Below are 22927 nucleotides of genomic sequence, written 5' to 3'. Positions count from 1 at the left end.
GCTTCTCTGAGCCCGGGATACCCCTTGGTCTTTCAGGAAGAATGCCTGCACAGAGTTGTCTTTTAACGAAGTCTAGTTTCCTCCTTTCATTAGAGGCATGTTCCACCTTTGCCTTTTATTATGGTTGGTTATGGGCATGTCTGTCCTCTTTGGTAGGATTCAGGCTCTTAGAGGTTGGTGACTTTGCTTCCTGATTCTGGGTCCCCTTGTGCTAAGCATAGACTTGCTGCAGGCTCTCCATTAATGCTGGTAGAGCGGAGGATATTGCAGGTCAGTAAGTTCTGGCTTGGAGCAGCTGTGAAATGGCTGTGTTCTCTCCTGCAGGTTCAGGGACATAGGCCCTGGGGAGGCCCTTTCCTCTTCTCTGTGTCCCAGGAGGCATAGCTCCTGGAGCTGTGACCTCCACATATGTGGGGAATCTCTGCAAGTTATTGATGCTGAAAACTTGGCCTCTGTGCACTGGTGCTAAATCAAATCTTACAGACAGAGTTTTGAGTGAAGTAGAAAAGAATAGCTTTATTGCTTTGCCAGGCAAAGGGGGACACAGTGGGCTTGTGCCCTCAGAACTCTGTGTCCAACCCGAGAGGATTTGGGGAGGAGTTTTATAACAATGGTTCGAGGGTGGGGTTGCCGACAGGGATCAGGGTGTGTGCAGGGCCTGCACTCCTTTAATCTGGCCTCAGGTGGTCTCCTGAAGAGCTTCTGTGATTCTTGAGGTTATCAAACTGTGACCTTCTAACTGGAATGAGGAATGCTTCATCAAGTAGGTAACACCTTCCATTTGTTGGGGTTTTAGTTCTGCAGAAGAGCTCAAAGATATTGCTATGCGAATCCCTTGAGGGGAACCAGGATTCTGTCCCAAGGCTTCACTATTGTCTCCTGACTGCCCCTCCCTTGTTTCTGCATTCCCTTCCTTCCCTGATTAGCAACTGTTTGAACCTGCCCTTTGGAACACAGGGAAGGTCATGGAGACTGAAGCCTACTTCCTACAATCAAGAAATGGGGGACACAGAAAGGCTTCCATGCCCAGGAGCCCCACAGGGTCCTGCTCGGTTTCATTATGACCTCTCTTTGGAAAGTGGCCTCATTGCAGACAGTCCTTCTCCCAAGAGAGAATCAGATTCAGGGGACCAGCTTCAAAGTCCATGCAAAAACCTCCTTCTTCCCTGGGGGTATAGCCAATGCAGCAAGGAGTCCCCAAGGTGGCACGTCCTCCCCTTGGAAGCCATGACTTTGAGTGGCTCGGAGTGTTTCTTAGCCTTTGGGAAGTCTCTTCATTCCCCTGCAGCAGGTTTAGTTGCCTAATCAAGAGCCCTGCCCATTCTATACACGGCTGGCTGTGTGCATGCAGAGGGGGCTGGTGGAGAGAGAAAGACGAGGGGAGAGAAGCCTCAAAAAGAGAGATGAGAGAGTGAGACCTGGGGTTCCAGAAGGAAGGAGAGATGGACAGAAGCCCAGCTCTGCTCCCCCAACCTGGGTTCCTCAAGATGCCGTTCTTGCCAACAAATCTCCTTTTTCCCTGAGTCATTTCCAGTGGGCTTTCACGCCCCTTCACAAACAGATCCCAACTAATTGTTTCTTTGAATGATCCATGGGGGTCACATGGTAAGTTTCTTGAGAGCAGGAACCACATTTCCATTCTTATCTCCTGCCAATGCACACTACAGGGCAGGTCAAGGAAGAGGTGCTGGAGGGATAGCAGGTGATGTTTAATGACTGAGGAGCCCGGGTGGCACCAGGGGATAGTGTTTGCACTCAGAAATATCAACAGTTGCTGGGACATTTCAGGCATAAAGGCACAGCCTCTGGTCCCCTATGGTGTATGTGTATATTCATGAGTCTGGCCCTCTAAATATACCATAAGCCTTATTTATGGCATGCTTTGCAGTGGTTTGCAAACACAGGAAAATCCATTTGAATCCAGTATTCTCAGATTGCCCTGTTCATTTAGTAATTAGGATATCTTACCCTCGTAGATTACTTGAACCTTACACTTTCTGGGTTTTCAGCCCTCTCTGAACCTCTTCCAGACCACTGCCAGTGAGATGTTTGGGGAAGGTAACAAATGCCTTTGCTGTATCTTTCTACCTAAGTATTTGCAGCAGGTTTTATGGAGCTTGTAAATACGAACTGATTTTCTTTTACATGTGAGTCAGCCTTATCTGGGTCTAAAGTGGACTTTATGAACCTGCATGGATTAGAATAAACACTGAACCCAGCAATCAGTTCTATATTTAGTTCTCAAGTAGCTAGGCTTTTTGTACATGCGTGTGTATGTATGTGTGTGTGTATGGGCACTGCATATTGAGAAGAAAATTAAGTATGTGAAGCTGATTGATCTGAGGATGGGCCTGGGAGAATTCCTGGCCAGGTGGAGGTAGGGCCAACAGCTAAGGGATCTCTTTCTCTCGTGGAAGTCATTGTTTCTTTACCTATAAAATGAGTAGGATGGGTCCCTATAAAACCCCAGGATGTCTGTGCAGATCAAAGAAAGCAGGGGACACACAAGGACCTAGCACAGTGCTAGTGTCCAGTTAGGATTCGGTAAATACTTACTACTTATGGAATCTCAGCGTGGAATGGACTTGAAGGTTCTGGAGGGCAAAGGCATGTGTCTTCTGCCGTGTCCCTGACAGTTCCTAGGAAGCCCTGGGCCAAATAAATAATAATATAATACAGGTTTTTACATTGATTGAAAGTGTCTGCCTGGGTCTTTATTTTATCAAAGTCCTGCCAGAGAAAAGTTCCCACCAAAAATGTTGTCTTGGGGCTTCCCTGGTGGCGCAGTGGTTGAGAGTCCGCCTGCCGATGCAGGGGACGCGGGTTCGTGCCCCAGTCTGGGAAGATCCCACATGCCGTGGAGCGGCTGGGCCCCTGAGCCATGGCCGCTGAGCCTGTGCGTCCAGAGCCTGTGCTCCGCAACGGGAGAGGCCACAACAGTGAGAGACCCGCGTACCGCAAAAAAAAAAAAAAAAAAAAAATGTTGTCCTGGGTCATGATCAGTAATAGAGTAGCAAGGTGGGGGGACAGTAAGGGTGGTGGAGGACAGGGCCTCTCAAGCTGGACTGCTTGGGTTTGTGTCTCAGCTCAGGTACGTTAAGAGCTATGTGACCTTGGGCATGTCATTTAGCCTCTCTGTGCCTCATTCACTTCACCTGCAGGATGGGCATAATAATACTAATGTCTAGCAATAATATATGCACATATATTTTTATAGATGTAAAATGCTTAGTGTGCCTAGCACACAGTGTTTGCTATTAATATCATTATCTTTATTGTTTTTAATAGTGGTTAAAAGAGTGGATTTTGGTGGCAGAAAGACTTGGATTTGAGTCTTAGCACTGCCACTTACCCCCTAGGTGACCTTGGATAATGATTCAACTTTTCTAAGCCTCTATTTCCTCATCTGTTATTGGGGACATCTCTTCTCCTGGGGTTATTAGGAGCATCAAATGAGATCAGATGTGGGAAGCATTTAGCTTTGTGCCTGTCAGAGAGAAAGCACTTAATCAATATTATCTATTTTATTTTCTTGAGAACTACTCGAATTTAATACCATTCATCCAACAAATATTGGTGAAGCCTGTGCGGCCTGTGGGCTTGGTATGGAATGAGGTTTCTTCCTTCTCTAGTGAAGAAGCATGAACATCTTTTCTGTTTTGGATGAATATTTGCTTCTTCTACTGTAGTCAGAACATTGTATATTGCACGAAAAAGTCTGGAGAAGAGACTACGGTGGGGCAACCTGAATTCCAAAGGGGATCTGGCTCTGAGAATTAGCGCTCTCGTGGGGAGACCTCCAGCTACAAAGCAGGTGCACATGTGGGACCTGGGACTGAAGCTGGTGGGGACCTCCAGGGTGACCACCCATCCTAGCCTTTGCCCGCCTTCCTGATGTTATTGGTAACTGTGCCCCCTTTCACTTGGAAACTTCTGGGATAGATATTAAATTATATGATTCCGCCATACCTGACCTACTTACGAAAAACATCCCCATGTAGCTCAAAGGGGTGTGCCTGGAAGTACCGTGAGGCCACATCTGGCCTTTGGGAAGGCAGCCCGCCATCTTGTTGGATCGAGGAGGTTAGGCGGCTTCTCTGGTGTGGTCAGGGAGGCCACAGGAGGGGAGACCATGGAGAGCACATCTCCTTCCCTCTCCTGGAAACGTATGGATGTTTATTTTTTCCCTCTTTTTCCAGGTCAGCACATATTACGGGAACTTTGTCATCTTCCTAGATTCTGAAAGTGAGTGGTCACTTGCCAGAGGGAGCGCAGGGCAGAGAGGACAAATTAAAATGACCACCAAGCAACAAAAACTCATGTAAAATGAACAAGCCACCAGCTCCAAAGAAGAAACTTCTGACCTTAATTTGAATCACGTTCTCTTGGTTGTTTGTTTCTGTGGTTGTCATCGGGGTAGCGGAAAGTGGTTGGTGGAGGAATGCTCCCCTGCCCCTGTGTTGGTACCTCTGTGTTCCAGCTCAGTGATTAGGACAGCCTGGACAGAGGGAGATGGGGCCACGGGAGGAGGCACTGGCCGAATATTTTGGAGCAATGCTCACTAAGACTCTTATTAAAAGATATTACGTATAAATAGCAAGCTAGAGGTCCCCTAAGATTTCTGCAATGTTGATGTGTTACTTTTAGTTGCAGGACAAAAATATATTTTTTGAAGACTAGTAAGACTAAGAATAAAACTTATATAATGATTACAGTATGTCAGGTTTTCTTCAAAGTGCTTCACATGTATTTACTTCTTTCATCCTCACAGAAACCACTGAGTTGGCGATATCATTATCCTCAGTTTCCAGATGTAGACACTGAGGCACAGAAAGGTTAAGTAACTTGCCCAAGGCCATATGTCTGGCCAGTGGCAAAAATTCTACCTGGGCAGTCAGGCTCCAGAACTAAGCTCTTAAGCGAACTCCATTTCACCTCCTGGGCTGAAAGTCAGGCTGAGATCAGGAGACTGAGGCACAGAAAGGTTAAGTAACTTGTTGAAGTCACGCAGCTAGGAAGTGAGAGAACAGGATGCAAGCTCAGCTGTGCCGAGCTGCAGAGTTGCTAACACTTAGCCGTTATTAATGCTTTTTCTTTATCCTCATTGGGTTCCTCAAAGGATTGTTGTGATGATCAAGTGAGACACAGTACGTGGGTGTGTTTAGTTCGTTGTAAAGCACCAAACAAGCTGTCATTCAGACACTACATCTGAGGACTAGGGGAAACAGGGAGAAACTTACCTTGTGTTCAGGGGCGTCTTAGAGGCTGGAAGAGAGACCCTCATATTTGCAGCAAGGGGATCAAGCAGAAGAGACATGAGGTGTGAAGGAAAATCAGGTGGGGTCTTAAAACCAGATGGAGTGGGAGAGGGGAGCGTTCCTCTTCTAGTGCTAGATGATTAAGCCAGGAGACCCAGCCCTCTGTCATCTGTGCGCATGGCTCAGAGAGCCCAGGGATAATAAAGCCACATCATCATCAGGGACAACGACAGCAACTTGCTTTTAGCCAAAGACGTTCTGTCTCCTTCTTCCCACCAAACTTTCCTTTCTTCAGGCTGCTTCCGAGCATCTTCCCAGGTTACTGGCTCTTTGCTGGCACCTCTGCAGAGGGGTCCTAATTGCATCACCATATGGAAATCTTTATCTTGAGCTACGTGGCTCCTCGTAGGTGTAATCTGCCTACAGAAATGCACTTACTGTTGAGCTGGAAAGTGGCACAGAGACTGAAGGCTCCTTCCCTTCCCCCATCCCCCTCCCCAGTTTTCCCAAATCCTGGCGCCTGCTAAAGGCCGGGTTGTTTCCCCGGGGGTGGGGGTGTGCGGGGCACCTATGCCTGTCTCTCTCTTCAAGCTGACTTATCGTACAATCCTTTCATCTGCTCAGAATCTGACTTTACATATGAATCCATAGAACGCCAACACCCAGCCCTCAGAAGAACTGTAACTTTGTTATATTTTATTTTGTCCAATCACCACAGTTTTCTCATTCTTCTCTGCTCAGTGACGTCCTGCCGAAAGAGACTAAATCACAACCTTTGGAAAGACAGCAACGTTAATCACGTGAAAGTGGTTTATTTTTAATCCACCATGCTGCTTCTGTTCCCTAGTTATTTGTGAATATGTATCAAGCCCAAACTTTGAAATTTTGATAATTGGCTTCTTGCAGTTTCATTATTTCTCCTTTTCTTCTGTGTGTGAGAGTTTCCCAAGTATGTATCCAGTAAAGGAATCCTAGACTCACAGATAAGCACAGTAAAATACAGTGCAATACAATAAAGCCCCAGTTATTCATTTGTTTAATGAATGTTATTTGAATGTCTTCACTGTGTCAGGTACTGGATGATGTGCTGGTGAAACAGTAATGAGCAAGGTCAGAGTCTCTGGCCTCACAAACTTGCTGTCTATGGAGCAGAAGTCAATGGAGGAGCAAATAAAGACATTTTACACATCGTGATAGACTCTTGGAGTGAAACAAGTGGAGATATTATGCAAGAAAATCGTGGAAGGAAAAACTAAGGAAGGGAGTGTCCCCTGATTATCCAACCCGAAGACTGCCTTTTGCAGATGAGAAAAGTCAAGGGTAAGTAATTTCTGCCAACTCTATACAGATGGTTCCTGGTAGACCTATAGCTAAAGTAGATGCTGCTTCTTGGATGATATACTATTAGAGATAGTGGTGAAATACACCGTCCTCTTGTGGTGAGTTTTCTGGGAGGATTTGTCTTAGAGATATGTGAGTATATACAGTTAATACATTTCTGGAGAAATGTTAGAAAATATTTTGGTTTTTTTTTTTTTTTGTAGTCAAACATCAAAGTTTATTGCTAATCACAAAATACAGACGTCTCAAGTTAATAATTTTAGTGCTTTTCTATGTATGGGAAGATGCAAGAAGGACTCCTTGACGTTATTCCTTTGATATGCGTCTTAACTATTTTGGGCCAGTATCCTGTCTTTCTCTATCCTGAATTCCCCTCAAGGTGCCTGGTTGGGCAGCTGCAGTGGCTGATGGCTTGATGGAGAGCAACATTCATTGTTTACGAAATGGCAGGCAACAATTCTTTGTCCACAACCATGAAGTTTTACCTCTAGAGATAATCCTAGAGATACTGCATCAGCTAATGGTCGCTTGGTATCGCTTTGTGAAATGTTTTTGGTTTTGTTTCATTTTTTAATGAAGGAAAAGAAGAAAGTAGAGATATTATCTTAAGGAATGTTTTTTTAAAAAATGTATTTATTTATTTATTTATGGCTGTGTTGGGTCTTCGTTTCTGTGCATGGGCTTTCTCTAGTTGTGGCAAGTGGGGGGTCACTCTTCATCGCGGTGCGCAGGCCTCTCACTATCGCGGCCTCTGTTGTTGTGGAGCACAGGCTCCAGATGCGCAGGCTCAGTAATTGTGGCTCACAGGCCCAGTTGCTCCGCGGCATGTGGGATCTTCCCAGACCAGGGTTTGAACCCGTGTCCCCTGCATTGGCAGGCAGATTCTGAACCACTGCGCCACCAGCGAAGCCCTGTCTTAAGGAATCTTAAAGCATGGACTAACCAAGCTTAGTTTGATTGGTTTATTCATAAAAGCTCAGTATCAGTCTCAATTTGCTAATTGTTATTATTTTTTTAGTTATTTCTGAGATACACATTTTACAGTAATAACTAGAATTATGACTTATAACATTATATCCGGTATTCTTTTCTTTTTTTTTTTGGATTTCTAAGTCTGGGATGCTGTGGAGGAATGGATTCTTTTCACCCCTCCCAGGCATGAACTCAGATTTCTTGTAGTGCAGTTCACTCCATGCGTTGAGCAGAGGAGGCCCCTCAGCTCTGAATCCGATATCCTGGAGACTCATGCCAAGAAGGAACTGGGGGGAAAAGCAGGGTCCAACAGAGAAGGGGGAGAGAGATGAAGAAAACAGCAACAAAGGTGGTACCAAGAGAAGCAGCAGAAAACCAGGATGACCGTCTATTGGCAAAGTAGGGAGACGTTCCCCACCCCTTTTCTCAGCTTATGCACTACCAAGGGACTGTAATCTCAGCTCACTAGTAAAGACCACCCCCTGCAGTGCTTGCATCCCCTGTTCCTGCTTATGATGCCCTGTCCATGTGGGAATCCCTGAGGATGGAGCCAACTTTTGTTACCTTTCTTGTTTGGTTTTGCCTTACAGGTAGAGTTCTCTGGCAGCTTATTACAAAGCTTTGAGCTGTCATCCTGAACTTGTCTCTGGTACCGCTCACCCCTCCATCCTACCCTGTATCATTAGAGTACTGGTCATAAAGGGCAATAAGGTCTTCTCTTACTCCAAACCCCTCCATAGTACCCTACTGAATGTTATATGAAGGTCAAGCTAGATGTAACAAGTGTTCCAATTTTTTATTATTCTGTAACAAACTATCACCAAACACAGTAACTTAAAATAACAATTTGTTAAAATTGTGGAGGAAGGAACACTCCCAAACTCATTCTATGAGGCCACCATCACCCTGATACCAAAACCAGACAAGGATACTACAAAAAAAGAAAATTACAGACCAATATCACTGATGAATATAGATACAAAAATCCTCAACAAAATACTAGCAAACAGAATCCAACAACACATCAAAAGGATCATACACCATGATCAAGTCGGATTTATCCCAGGGATGCAAGGATTCTTCAATATATGCAAATCAATCAATGTGATACACCATAGTAACATACTGAAAAACCACATGATCATCTCAATAGATGCAGAAAAAGCTTTCAACAAAATTCAACACCCGTTTATGATAAAAACTCTCCAGAAAGTGGGCATAGAGGGAACCTACCTCAACATAATAAAGGCCATATATGACAAACCCACAGCAAACATCATTCTCAGTGGTGAAAAACTGAAAGCATTTCCTCTAAGATCAGGAAAGACAAGGATGTCCACTCTCACCACTATTATTCAACATAGTTTTGGAAGTCCTAGCCACGGGAATCAGAGAAGAAAAATAAATAAAAGGAATACAAATTGGAAAAGAAGAAGTAACACTGTCACTGTTTGCAGATGACATGATACTATACACAGAGAATCCTAAAGATGCCACCAGAAATCTACTAGAGCTAATAAATGAATTTGGTAAAGTTGCAGGATACAAAATTAATGCACAGAAATCTCTTGCATTCCTGTACACTAATGATGAAAAATCTGAAGAGAAATTAAGGAAACACTCCCATTTACCACTGCAATGAAAAGAATAAAATACCTAGGAATAAACCTACCTAAGGAGACGAAAGACCTGTATGCAGAAAACTATAAGACACTGATGAAAGAAATTGAAGATGATACCAACAGATGGAGAGATATACCATGTTCTTGGATTGGAAGAATCAACATTGTGAAAATGACTATACTACCCAAAGCAATCTACAGATTCAATGCAATCCCTATCAAATTACCAATGGCATTTTTTTTTACAGAACTAGAACAAAAATCTTAAAATTTATATGGAGACACAAAAGACCCCAAATAGCCAAAACAATCTTGAGGGAAAAAAAATGGAGCTGGAGGAATCCGGCTCCCTGACTTCAGACTATATTACAAAGCTACAGTAATCAAGACAATATGGTACTGGCACAAAAACAGAAACATAGATCAATGGAACAAGATAGAAAGCCCAGAGATAAACACACGCACCTATGGTCAACCAATCTATAACAAAGGAGGCAAGGATATACAGTGGAGAAAAGACAGTCTCTTCAATAAGTGGTGCTGGGAAAACTGGACTGCTACATGTAGTAGAATGAAATTAGAACACTCCCTAACACCATACACAAAAATAAACTCAAAATGGATTAGAGACCTAAATGTAAGACCAGAGATTATAAAACTCTTTGAGGAAAGCATAGGAAGAACATTGTTTGACATAAATCACAGCAAGATATTTTTTGATCCACCTCCTAGAGTAATGGAAATAAAAATAAACAAATGGGACCTATTGAAACTTAAAAGCTTTTGCACAGCAAAGGAAACCATAAACAAGACGAAAAGACAGCCCTCAAAATGGGAGAAAATATTTGCAAACGAATCAATGGACAAAGGATTAATCTCCAAAATATATAAATAGCTCATGCAGCTCAATATTAAAAAAACAAACAACTCAATCCAAAAATGGGCAGAAGACCTAAATAGACATTTCTCCAAAGAAGACATACAGATGGCCAAGAAGCACATGAAAAGCTGCTCAACATCACTAATTATTAGAGAAATGCAAATCAAAACTACAATGAGGTATCACCTCACACCAGTTAGAATGGGCATCATCAGAAAATCTACAAACAATAAATGCTGGAGAGGATGTGGAGAAAAGGGAACCCTCTTGCACTGTTGGTGGGAATGTAAATTGATAAGTTGCTATGGAGAACAGTATGGAGGTCCCTTAAAAAACTAAAAATAGAATTACCGTATGACCCAGCAATCCCACTACTGGGCATATACCCTGAGAAAACCGTAATTCAAAAAGACATATGCACCCCAATGTTCATTGCAGCACTATTTACAATAGCCAGGTCATGGAAGCCACCTAAATGCCCATCGACAGATGAATGGATAAAGAAGATGTGGTACATATATACAATGGAATATTACTCAGCCATAAAAAGGAACGAAATTGGGTCATTTGATGAGACGTGGATGAATCTAGAGACTGTCTTACAGAGTGAAGTAAGTCAGAAAGAGAAATATTGTATATTAACGCATATATGTGGAACCTAGAAAAATGGTACAGGTGAACTGGTTTGCAGGGCAGAAATTGAGACACAGATGTAGAGAACAAATGTATGGACACCAAGGGGAGAAAGCGCCAGGGGGGTGGGGGTGGTGGTGTGATGAATTGGGCGATTGGGATTGACATATATACATTGATGTGTATAAAATTGATGACTAATAATAACCTGCTTGGGCTTCCCTGATGGCTTAGTGGTTGAGATTCTGCCTGCCGATGCAGGGGACGCGGGTTCGTGTCCCGGTCCGGGAAGATCCCACTTGCCGCGGAGCGGCTGGGCCCGTGAGCCATGGCCGCTGAGCCTGCGCTTCCGGAGCCTGTGCTCCACAACAGGAGAGGCCACAACAGTGAGAGACCCGCGTACTGCAAAAAAAAAAAAAAAAAAAATTCACAGGGCTGGTGTCTGTGCTGGGATGAGTGGATCAGCTGGGGATGGGTCCGACATCTCTCTCTGTACCTTGCCTCTCACATAGCTAGCTTGGGCTTCCTCACAGCATGGTGGTCATGGTGTAGGCATGCTTCTTGCAAGGCCACTGACTTCCCCAGAAGACAGGAAGTGGAAGCTGCCAGTCTGTTAAGTCCTGGGCCTGGAAACTGTCATAGTGTCACTTCCTCTATGTTCTGTTGATCAAAGCAGTCGCAGAGATTATCCACCTTCAAAGGGAGGGGACATAGACTCCCACGTATCATTGGGGTAAGTGTCAACGTGTTTGTGGTCACCTGTAATCCATCACAAATGTACTGTCCCCTCCATATGAGAACACTTAATATATAAAAGAAAGCAAATGTGTTTTTATTTTTTCCTTTTCAGGCCATAATTACCAGTTTCTTTCATCTTCAGATCATGCACATCCTTCCTAACACTGATATACAGTCCAAATTGTCAGAATGTCCCTAAGACGTGGCACCATTATCCCAGATATGGCTATCCGGGTACAGAGCATGGTGAACTGATCAGTGTCTCTTTTCTAGAAAACATAATTCTATGAATGCAGCCTAAAACTGCATTTGTGTTGTTTTTATCAGCCATGTCACACTTTTGATCTGTATTGAGATAAAATGAAATTTTTATTATAAAAAGTAATTGCAGCAAATGTGCAAAATAGAAACCACACAAAGAAGAAAATAAGTTTACCTGTATTACCACCACTGAGAGTTAATTAACTACGGCTACCTTTTGAATCTTTTTTCTATTAATAATCGTGTTCACCTGTGTGTCTTATAAATTGGTTTTTATCCACTTAAGAAAATGTTACATGCATTTTCCCCATGTCAGGAAATATCCTTCTACATTATCATCCATAGTGATGACATCATATTGTACTGTGTGGTCAAGTGAAACACCTCATCTATTTTGAATGAGATGCAGTTAAGCCAGGTCTTCTCCTTTCTGTACTTGTGTAATTTTTTCTTTTCCTAACCTAAATGTAGGACTTTACATTTTTATTAAAAATCATCTTGTTGCTTTTAAGATAAATTATTATAGTCTGTAATGATCTTTAAAGTCCTGATTCCATCAACCAGTCTCTCCCAGGTTTATATGATTTCAAAATCAATAAGTATCAAAATCACTGATAAATCATTCTAAGTAGGATAGAGCCTTATAGCATTCCCTTGGAAACCACCCTCCAGGTTTCGTTACTCCATTGATCAAACACTCTTTAGCTCTGATCAATTAATCATCTTAGCTGTACTACCCTGTGGCTTGTTTCTCCATTTGAAAATAAGAATTTTCAAAAACAAGAAAAAAGACTGCCAATCACTTTACCATTTGGATACATTATGTCTGTCACATTCCCTTTTTTTTTGCGGTACACGGGCCTCTCACTGTTGTGGCCTCTCCCGTTGCGGAGCACAGGCTCCGGACGCGCAGGCTCAGCGGCCATGGCTCACGGGCCCAGCCGCTCCGCGGCATGTGGGATCTTCCCGGACCGGGGCCCGAACCCGTGTCTCCTGCATCGGCGGGCGGACTCTCAACCACTGCGCCACCAGGGAAGCCCTGTCACATTCCCTTTTATGCTCACCTTATAATTTTATTAATGAAAGGAGATTGGAGTGGTTTGGTTTACCTTATTCTTTTTGAACTCATGCTGTTGTTTTGGAGGAAAAGAAATTAGTCAAATACTATCCAATTCAAATTCCTTATCATTCCTGAATGTATAGGTTGGACTTAAAGGTCTTAATCTTGACATATCCCTCAATTTGGAGATAAAAATTTTTTTTTCAGACTACGTTTTTTGTTCTTGTTTCTCTTTGACATCTACAATTGCTGGGACTAAAAAAAAAAGGGACTAATTAGTTCCTTTAAAGAACATTTAATTTAAAAAATGAAAACATTTTTCTAATGTGTTCAAAAAACAACTGCTTAATTTCCCAAGGATTAAATACAACTCACTGGACTGTAAATAATAAAATACATTAAAAACAATCCAGACTAGTTTTGAATTCCCCACAGTCCTTTAAAGAGTATCCCCTGTGGCGTGGCATTCTCATCTTTAAGTCCTGTAAGTACACTTCAGTGTGGCTCAGTTGGGACAAGCAATTTGGACTCATTCAAGGCAGTGAAGGACTTTCTTCTGTCTCCTCATTTATGTCAGATTTCCAAGTCCTGAGAAAGCATTTGTTCTACACTCTTCATATGATGATTACTTTTCCTGAAATGATGGAGGCAAAATAGAAGTAGAGTAGTTGTGCTTTCTATCTCCTGTTCCCATTATATCATTGGCTTCAAGTAATGAAACCACCTCTTTGCTCTCTCAACTACCTGAGAGCTTGCTCATCTTGAGATCCTCCACAGTGCCCAGCATAACGTCTTACTTGTTATAGGTATATTAGTCAGAACTCTTGGTTACAAGGGATAGAAACCCAATGCAAACTTTCTTAAATCACACACACACACACACACACACACACACACACACACACATATGGGATGTTTTCAGTGAGATCTGAATGTTCTGTGTTCACAGCAATGCTCTATGTTTATGCTCTTGGAATACAGAAATGTTGTTATGGTGGTGCTAAACACAGAGAGGAAGGTCTAGGACATGTTGGGAGTTATGAGCAAAAGAAATATTTAACAAAATGCACAAAGCATAAATTGTAGCCATGTCTAGACACCATGTCGTATCTGAATAATTTTTGTGCCGATAAATGACATCAGAATTTTAAAAACAAAAACAAATTAAATATATATATTTCCACAGCAGATGAACTTCAGATAGCTGTATAAAGAGATGCAAATTATGCCATCAGGACCTGGATTCTCTCTGTCCATTTCTCTTCAGTGCATTTCTCTCTGATTTTACTCAGAGGGAGTCTCCCTCCAAGTGGGAACTCCAGGCTTGCATCTTCACAGCTCTAAGCTGTAAGGAAAAGAAAATTCTTCTTTCTTGATTGCTCAAGTAAAAGTCCCAGGGTGAGCTCTGTTTGACCTTATTGGCTTGGATTAGGTCATGTGCCCATTCGTGAGCCAATCAATCACCTTGCCATGAGCACTGATGCTGATTGGCCTGACCAGTGCTGATTGGTGACTCCCCAGAGTACTTGGGGTATAATCAGCTCCACATAAGGGCAGTGGGAGAGTGAGGTGCTGGCACTTCCTCCAGAGGAAGGCATGAGTATCATTATCAGAAGAGTTAGGGAAGGTTGATGGGTAGGTAAAAATAACACATAATCATGACAAGTTTTTCAATTAGATACTTTTTGAAGTAGCTAATTAGTCTCATTTTTTTTTTTCTGCCAGTGATTGTATATGACAAAGAGAAATAACAACAAAAAACTTAGTCTGAAAAAAAGATTCGTGTTAATCTCCAAGTGGAGGAATATCTCAGGATTAAGACCTTTAGGTCAACCTATACATTCATGAATGATAAAGGATTTGAATTGCATTTTAGTGTTTGACCAATTTTTTTTTTTTAGTATTTGACCATTTTTTTCCCCCAGAATATATGGGTTCATTTTTCATTTTATGACTTTCCTGGAAGCAAATGCAACACTTGCTATCACCTGCCATTTAAACAAAAGATTTCTCACCTTTAGCTAAAAGAAAACTTGTTACAACAGGACTACTATATACATTAGAAAAGATAGGCTCCCTAGCTTGTGGTGGCCTTGGTAGAGAGTTGGGGTCTCAAGGACAATATATTAATGCATTGCTGCCCAGTTCTCTGTGGTTTGATACTACCCTCTATGGTGCAGCCGAGAATAGGAGTATAAAGGCTGGTGCTCTAGTGATGAGGTGATCTGAGACAGCCAGTGTCCAGTTACAGAAACAGAGTACATACTAGGTAGTCCAACAGAAGGAATTTAATATGAAGAATTGATTACGAAGGTGTTGGGAGAGCTGAAGAGTCAAACAGGACCATGAGGCAACACAGAGATTAACAGGGTTAATCAGGAAAGCAGGAAACCTCTACAAACTCTAAGGCATAGGCAATAAATGGAGGACATAATGTGACCAGAGCCAGAGAACTGGAGTTAGAACAACTCAGTAGGATCTGAATCTACAATAGACTGCCTGACATGACCTGGGACCACAGAGGAGATGCCAGTCAAAGCAGAGGGGAAGAAGGGGGAAGAAATACCCTGACCTCTCCCTCTCATCTGCCCACCCATCTCCCAACATTGTCTCTCATTGGCTAAACCAGAAGGCAGCTAGCAAGGAAGTCTGGGAAATGTAGTTTTCAGGGCAAAGGAGAGCAATACATCTGAGACCAAAGGGACAAATGAGTGACACATGACCTGGAGCAAGATAGATGTGAAGATTGAGGCTGTTTTCATGTGGAAAAGTAACAGCTTTATTCTTGATTCACTTCTCTGCCGTAGTAAGAGGATTTGAAGCCTTTCTGCTTAGAGGAAAGGGAAACTCATACTTTCTGATTCTGGACAGGGGACAACCACGGACAAAGAGGACTGAAGAGTAGGAGGAAGTAGGGGTTTTGCAAAGGAAATTGCTAATAGAAAATGAGGTGATTCGCTGGTGTAGACAAAATCTTGGAGAAGCAGTGGGGAAGGTGGAGATTCTCCTTCACACTGGAAATGTAGGGGGAGAAAGAGAAGAGAGTGCTGTCAGTGGCCCCCGGAACAGATGGGTCCTGCTTGCTATTTCCTAGGATTGCTGCCTGCCGTGTGGTGTATCTGGACTGTTGAAACCACAGACTGCCTTCCAGAAGGCTCCTGAGCCCCAGGCATGGCATGAGACCAAAAGAAGACCATTAACAGGGTCATATTTGGAGGGACCAGGAGTTGTTCTCAGTAAACTCGAGGGCAGATCACAGTAGCTGACCCTTCCATCATTCTGTGGAAGAGTTCATTGGTTGGCCCCTCACCTACCTAGGGCTACCCTATGGGAGAGCTGCTCAGTGGTATCACTAGACCCTGCATTCTTTTCCATCCACCATGTGTGGGCATAGTCACCTTGTCCGTAAGCCCAAGAAAATGAGGCTGCAGCTCTGAGTACTTAGTGTGGGTACCAAGTTAGGATAGTGTGAGTTTAGACACTGAGTTCAGATAATGAGGGAGTACTGAATTGTCTAAATCTTTTTGGCTTCTGGGCATCAGATAGCAAGAGTTTAGCCAGTGATAGAATCCTGTATTTCAGTATTTTAACAGCTGGCACAACCAAACTAGTGTGTCCTAACTGAATCTCAGCCCTGCCCATAGTCATTGCTCCTTCAGGAAGCCTTGGGCCATCATGGCCCCCGTAGACACACTTCCAGACCCCGGGCTGCTCTGTAACACAGTTGTGGCAGAGTTCCTTATTGAGATTTCAGTTTGTGCTTTATATTGTAGTTATAACCCCCAACCATAGCTTCCAAGAAACTACCCAAGAACATAAAACAGAGACAAGAATCTGAGTTCGTTTGCCTCAGGAGCTTTTGTGCTGCGAGACTGCAGCAGACTTTTCCTTTGTTTTCAAAAGCTCAGGCTTTCTGAGACCAGTTGTGCCTCACACAATTGGCCCAGGGCTGAAGCCAGTGAAGAGATGTGTCTGTTATGATCTGAGCAGTATCAATACAGAATTTTAAGTCTGTTGTTAAAATTTTTAAATGGAGAGGTTCTATCTACAAACCCAGATTTCAAGCTTTTCCCAGAAAATTGTGTGCCCAGTCAATATTGGCGCTGCATTTTAAGGGCCAGCAATGACCCTGTCCCCTTCAGAAGGCAAGGGTGGTCAGCCACAGTCCCTACCACTCCCTCTTGTCTTCCTCACCCAGACTTGACAGGCAGTTTCCATTTATCATCTTCCACCTGGCAGGTACCACTCATTTGCATCATCTGCTGGACCTCTTAGGTATTTAAGTTTGTGACTCAGACTGGATCAGGGCTTTCTGAGGGGAGAGGCAGAGGCAGGCAGCTGGAGGGGAAGTAGAGTTGAGATTCTTCAAGCTTATGTGACAACTGGCTTTTGTGGGTCCTGTGAGGGGAGGAGACTAACTCCCCACTTTGGGACTGCCGTGAGGTGGCTTGCAGATGCTTGGGAGTTTGAATACTGTGCCCTTGCTCACTATGTTGGGAGACTGCTGGGCTCTGCCTTGAATCTGCCCCCTCAAATGACCAGACTAGCTTAAACCAGGATCACCTAGTTGTAACTGTGAGGATTGAAGACAAGGATTTTCCTTTGAAAGTTTAGGACGTACAAGAACCCTGGGACTTCTGAACAGCACTAAAAGGAAGCCCCATAGGATTACAGAACTGAATATCCTCTGGCGATGTGGGAGAGCGTTCAGAGCAGAGTACTGATTCAGAGACGAGACATCAACCATTCTGTATTAGCTTTGCGGATGTCTGGCTGTACCCTCATGTGTTCCTGTGTTGAGAGCTGTGATGAATCCCATTCTCCTATCTGCAGGGCTGGATTTGTGTGGTTTGCTTCCATGCTCTCATCAAGGAGAGCTTTCTCTTTGTTTTGTCATTGTGTGAAGTTGCATGCCTGAAATGATCTGGTGATGATTTTTCAAAGAGCCCCAAGCACAGAGCTCCGTATTTTTCTTCTTTACAGCAGCTGTTCTAATAGTCTGTCTCCTGTTTCACGGAGTATAAAGGAGATGACGAAGCCACCACATGTTTCTGAGTATCGGCTGACATTCCCGTGGGACACTGTAGTAACGTCCTTAGCGCCCTCCCATATTCTGCTTTCTCCGTTCATCGTGTACACTAGCTTCAGAGTCCTCTTCCCAGCTCCTGGGGCTAATCCGGCTACGCTCACTCTTTCTCAGTCTATTTCTGCGTCCCTGCACCTTCATTTAATGTCTGGTTTCTTTAATGTGGATTTCTAGACTCCTCCTGTGTTGCCAACTTCATCCCTCGATCGTCATGTTCTCCTCCCAACTTCCTGCTGCTCTCCAGGCCTCTTGCTTACCCTGGTCCTTTAGCCTGAGGTGCCTTTTTTTCAACTTTGCTTGTTGAACTCCTGTCAAACTCCTATCTTCAAAGCTCCCCTTAAACGCTGACCCTTTTTTTTTTTTTTTTGCGGTACGCGGGCCTCTCACTGCTGCGGCCTCCCCCGTTGCGGAGCACAGGCCCCGGACGCGCAGGCTCAGCGGCCATGGCTCATGGGCCCAGCCGCTCTGCGGCATGTGGGATCTTCCCAGACCAGGGCACGAACCCATGTCCCGTGCATCGGCAGGCGGACTCTCAACCACTGCGCCACTAGGGAAGCCCAATGCTGCCCCTTTTAAAAGGCATTTCTGGTATTTCCAGAGGCATCACAACATGCTGGATCTCTGTCCTAGCACTGCACCTACTCTACAGTATGCATGACCTCTTCCCCACCTCTCTAATCCAGAGCTCCTTAAGGGTGGAAGACCTATACCCTCCAAGAGAACTTGGACGGAAGGAAACTGAGGTAAATCTTCTGAGAGTTGGGCTTCCCTGGTGGCGCAGTGGTTGAGAATCTGCCTGCTAATGCAGGGGACATGGGTTCGAGCCCTGGTCTGGGAGGATCCCACATGCCGCGGAGCAACTAGGCCCGTGAGCCACAACTACTGAGCCTGCGCATCTGGAGCCTGTGCTCCGCAACAAGAGAGGCCACGATAGTGAGAGGCCCGCGCACCGCAATGAAGAGTGACCCCCGCTTGCCACAACTGGAGAAAGCCCTCGCACAGAAACGAAGACCCAACACAGCAAAAATAAATAAATAAAATTAATTTTGAAAAAAAAAATCTTCTGAGAGTTAAAATTACAAAATCAACTTAACAGGCCAGAAACGTCGTATATAAAGACAACTTAAGTAGTCAGAATGATTCCTGGTACAGAATGTGATTTGATGGAAACTATCTTGAAAACAGCATTCAACAAACTGTGAGCTGGGGGTGGGGGAGATATGTGTGTGGGGGAGAATTCATTGTCTTATTAGATCTTCCTCTGGGTGGTTTGCATCATGATTTGCAGAGTCAGTGTTCTGAGAAGTCCTGTGGTAATGAACCCTTTTTAAATTTGCTGAATCTAGCATTTTTTGAACTTACATGATGATTTTATTTTTCATAGAACATTATGAAATGTAAGTTTTCCATAGAACACTCTTAATATTTTCTGGACTAAAGAAATACCATACCAGTCACAAGGGGAATTGTCTGTACTGAATATGGAAAAAAGAAAATCAGATGGACAAATGCCATCAGTGTCCATCCAAGGGCCTCTTGAAGGAGATGATGTCTTGGCTCAAGGTCTGGGCTGTTGGGTTGTGGCAGCTGGTGGGTCCAGGGAGATGCACACAATGTGCTTCCCCTGACCTGATACCATCAAAATCATTTGAGTCAGACAACTACTTTCCCTTATTCTCACTTCATGCTGGCTAGGCAACCTGATTATACTCTATTTTCCAAAGTAAATTTCTTACATGAAGGAAATAATCTGGTCTGAGGACAGAATGTGTAACCCCCTTGCACTTCTGTGATGATAGTAAATTGGCATTCTGGGCGGCGCATCAGTCCTCTGTGACCTCGGTTAGTGAGAGTCCATCCTCGAGACACTGATTCATTTTCAGTAGAATAAAAGAAAACCACATTTCAGAACCTGCGAGGCTGTGGATGACATCCTAGCAATGTCAAGACCTAGCATTTATGAGGCACCTTTTCAGTTACCTGTTGTAATAAATCACCACTTAGTGGCTTGAAGCAAGGACAATCATTTTATTGTTTCCCACTGTTTCTGTGGATCAGGAATTTGGGAAGATTTAGCGGAACAGTTCTGCCTTGGGCTGTATTTGGACAATGACGGGAGCAATTGGGGGTTGGCTGGCATCTCTCTCTTTTCATGTCAACTCTGGACCTCTCCACGTGTTCTCTCCTTGTGAGCTGCTCAGGGCTTCCTCACAATATGGCATTCCCAGCGCTCCAAAAGCAGGGTTCTCAGTGAACCAGGTGGAAGCTCTATCAACTTATTGAAAAAATTTATTTTATTTTGTTTACTGGAGAATAGTTGATCTGATCTAGCCTCGGAAGTCATGTCACTTCCAACTGCCTGCTGTTTGTTACAAGAGAGTCACAGACTCACCCAGATTCAAAGGGAGAGGAAGCAGACTCGCCCTTTGATGAGAAAATGCCAAAGTTCTACAGAGCATGTGTGCAATGGGAAATAATATTGTGGCTTTCTTTGGAAAAGTATAACCTGCCACAGGACTTACTATATTCAGTAGCATTGCCGTCTCTCTCTCTCTCTCTCTCTCTCTCTCTCTCTCCCCCCCTCCCTCCCTCCCCCCTCCCCCCTCCCCCCCCCCACATACATTTATTCCTCACAGCAAATCCATGAGACAGTTCTTTTAATTCCCCATTTTACAGATGATGAAACTGAGTCTTACAGATGTTAAATAATTTGTCCAGGGACTTGTAGTTGGTTAGCTATAGGGTCGGGTTCCAATGTGCATTCTTTTTTTGTTGTTGTGGTTGGGGGTAGGAGTTTATTAATTTATTTATTTTTGCTGTGTTGGGTCTTCATTTCTGTGCGAGGGCTTTCTCTAGTTGTGGCAAGCGGGGGCCACTCTTCATCGCGGCGCGCGGGCCTCTCACTATCGCGGCCTCTCTTGTTGCGGAGCACAGGCTCCAGATGCGCAGGCTCAGTAGTTGTGGCTCACGGGCCTAGTTGCTCCGTGGCATGTGGGATCCTCCCAGACCAGTGCTCGAACCCGTGTCCCCAGCATCGGCAGGCAGATTCTCAACCACTGCGCCACCAGGCAGGCCCCCAATGTGCATTCTTAAATAGTATCCTCCACCACTCCCTGAGGCACCAAGGTAAACACCACCTGGAGAAGCTTCTGGCAGTCTGTCGGCCAGCCTTCCTAGTGATTCCCACTTTGCTGTGTGTACTAAGTGTGGTGAGAGAATATTTCAGAGCGTTGAGCAGGAAGACATCCCCCTTAAGCCACTACATTCCTTTATTGTGCCCTGAGGGTCTCCTCCCCACGGAAACCTTGTCTACTTCCTACCACCTCTGGTCACCCCTTTATGAAACCAGAAAACAAAGGCCACAGATACTTGTCTGTTAAGTTTCCAAGCTGCTTGTTGACTAGATGAAAATGTCCTAGCGTTAGTGACAACGTTGGTGCTTTGCTTTGATGGCTTCGGATCCCCTTTTACCATTTATGTCCCCCCTTTAGTGTCCTTGAGCTCTTCCTAGTGCCTATGGCTCCTTTTTTTTTTAAAAAAAATATTTATTTATTTATTTTTGGCTGTGTCGGGTCTTAGATGTGCCACACGGGGCATTCGGGATCTTTCATGGCAGCTCTCGAGTTGTGGCACGTGGGCTTAGTTGCCCCGAGGCATGGGGGATTCTAGTTCCCTGACCAGGGATCAAACCTGCATTCCCCGCATTGGAAAGCAGATTCTTAACCACTGGACCACCAGGGAAGTCCCTGTGGCTCCTTTTCAAAGACCTGCCCTTGGGCCCCTGGAGCTCACTCTGCCCAATCACAGGAGAAGAAAGGAGGGCCTGGGAACTTACGTCCCCCCAGGGCGTCCTCAGCCAATGACTGCAGGTTGGGACGATGAAGGCCCAGCCCCCTGTCCTCTGGTCGGGATAACTCCCAGGGGTGACTTAGACTCAAGAGCATCCCTCCAGGATCAGGGGGAATGTACCCTCTGTCGGATTTTTCCTGAACTTGATCCCTTTCTTGGCTTCTTCTCCTTTCTTCTGTTTTTCCCGGTTCTCTGGGAGCATCACCTGTAAAAACCATTCAGAGTCTGCTTCTGGGGAACCTGAGCTAAGACATCTAGGGTGGGAAAGGAGAAGGGGGGGAGCTGGAGAAGCTTCTGCAATAGAAGCCCTGTCTCTTGCCATATCAGAGGGCTACAGGGAAGCTGGGCCAGCCTGGCCTTTCTTATTGTCCTTCAGAGAGCACCCCCCGCCCCCAGCCCAAATGACAGCGGTTGGCTAGTCTGTCAGCCACAGCACACGTTCTGGACTGGAGTCTCTCCTTAGCTCTCCACTTAACCTGCCTTCTCCCACCCCGTTCAATGGGACAAGCCCCCTGGGATGGAGTGTGAAGGATGGTGGTCTAAGGAAAGTTCTCCCTAACACCCTCTCCCTCATACTTGACCAAGGTGATACTTGATTAGAATTCATCCCAAACCTGCCACCAATCCAGTGCAGGGTTGGAACCACATTGAAGTACGAGTTAGAATTATTGAACTCTGCTCCTAGCTCAGCCCCCAACCAGCTCTGTGACCTGCTTTCTCATCTGCAATATAGTCTCTGAGATCCCCCCAGCTCTAAATGTCTGTTCTTCCAATATGACACATTCGATGCCTCCCAAGAGCTTATAATCTTGTTAGGGAGACACGACACAATTAGAGGGCTCTATATGACAGACTGTGGTGCAAAGCTGAAATCAGCCCAATTAAGGAGGAAAATGCCTGGTGCAGAAAACAAGTACAGCGGCTGATGAGAATGGGAGGATTTCTGTGGGACAGAGCGTTCAGGAGAGGGCTGAAGGAACAGTGTGAGAAGGGCCTTGGAGGTTGACTATTACTCGGATGGGGAGTGGGTGGGGGTGGGGGTGGGAGAGCCACCATAGTCTTACGCATGTAATTGTTACCTGGGTGTGAAATGAGGACAGAGGCAAGGGAGGGCAGAGAATGCAATCCTGGTTATCATGTAATTGCTATGCCAACTCTAAGTGATTACAACACACGCACTGCTCCAGTTATAATATCCTAGTTATTTATGGGACTATATTTCTATTC

This window comes from Delphinus delphis, chromosome 16 (assembly GCF_949987515.2).
Source record: "Delphinus delphis chromosome 16, mDelDel1.2, whole genome shotgun sequence".
Taxonomy (NCBI): Eukaryota; Metazoa; Chordata; class Mammalia; order Artiodactyla; family Delphinidae; genus Delphinus; species Delphinus delphis.
Note: the sequence above shows the minus strand (reverse complement) of the source record.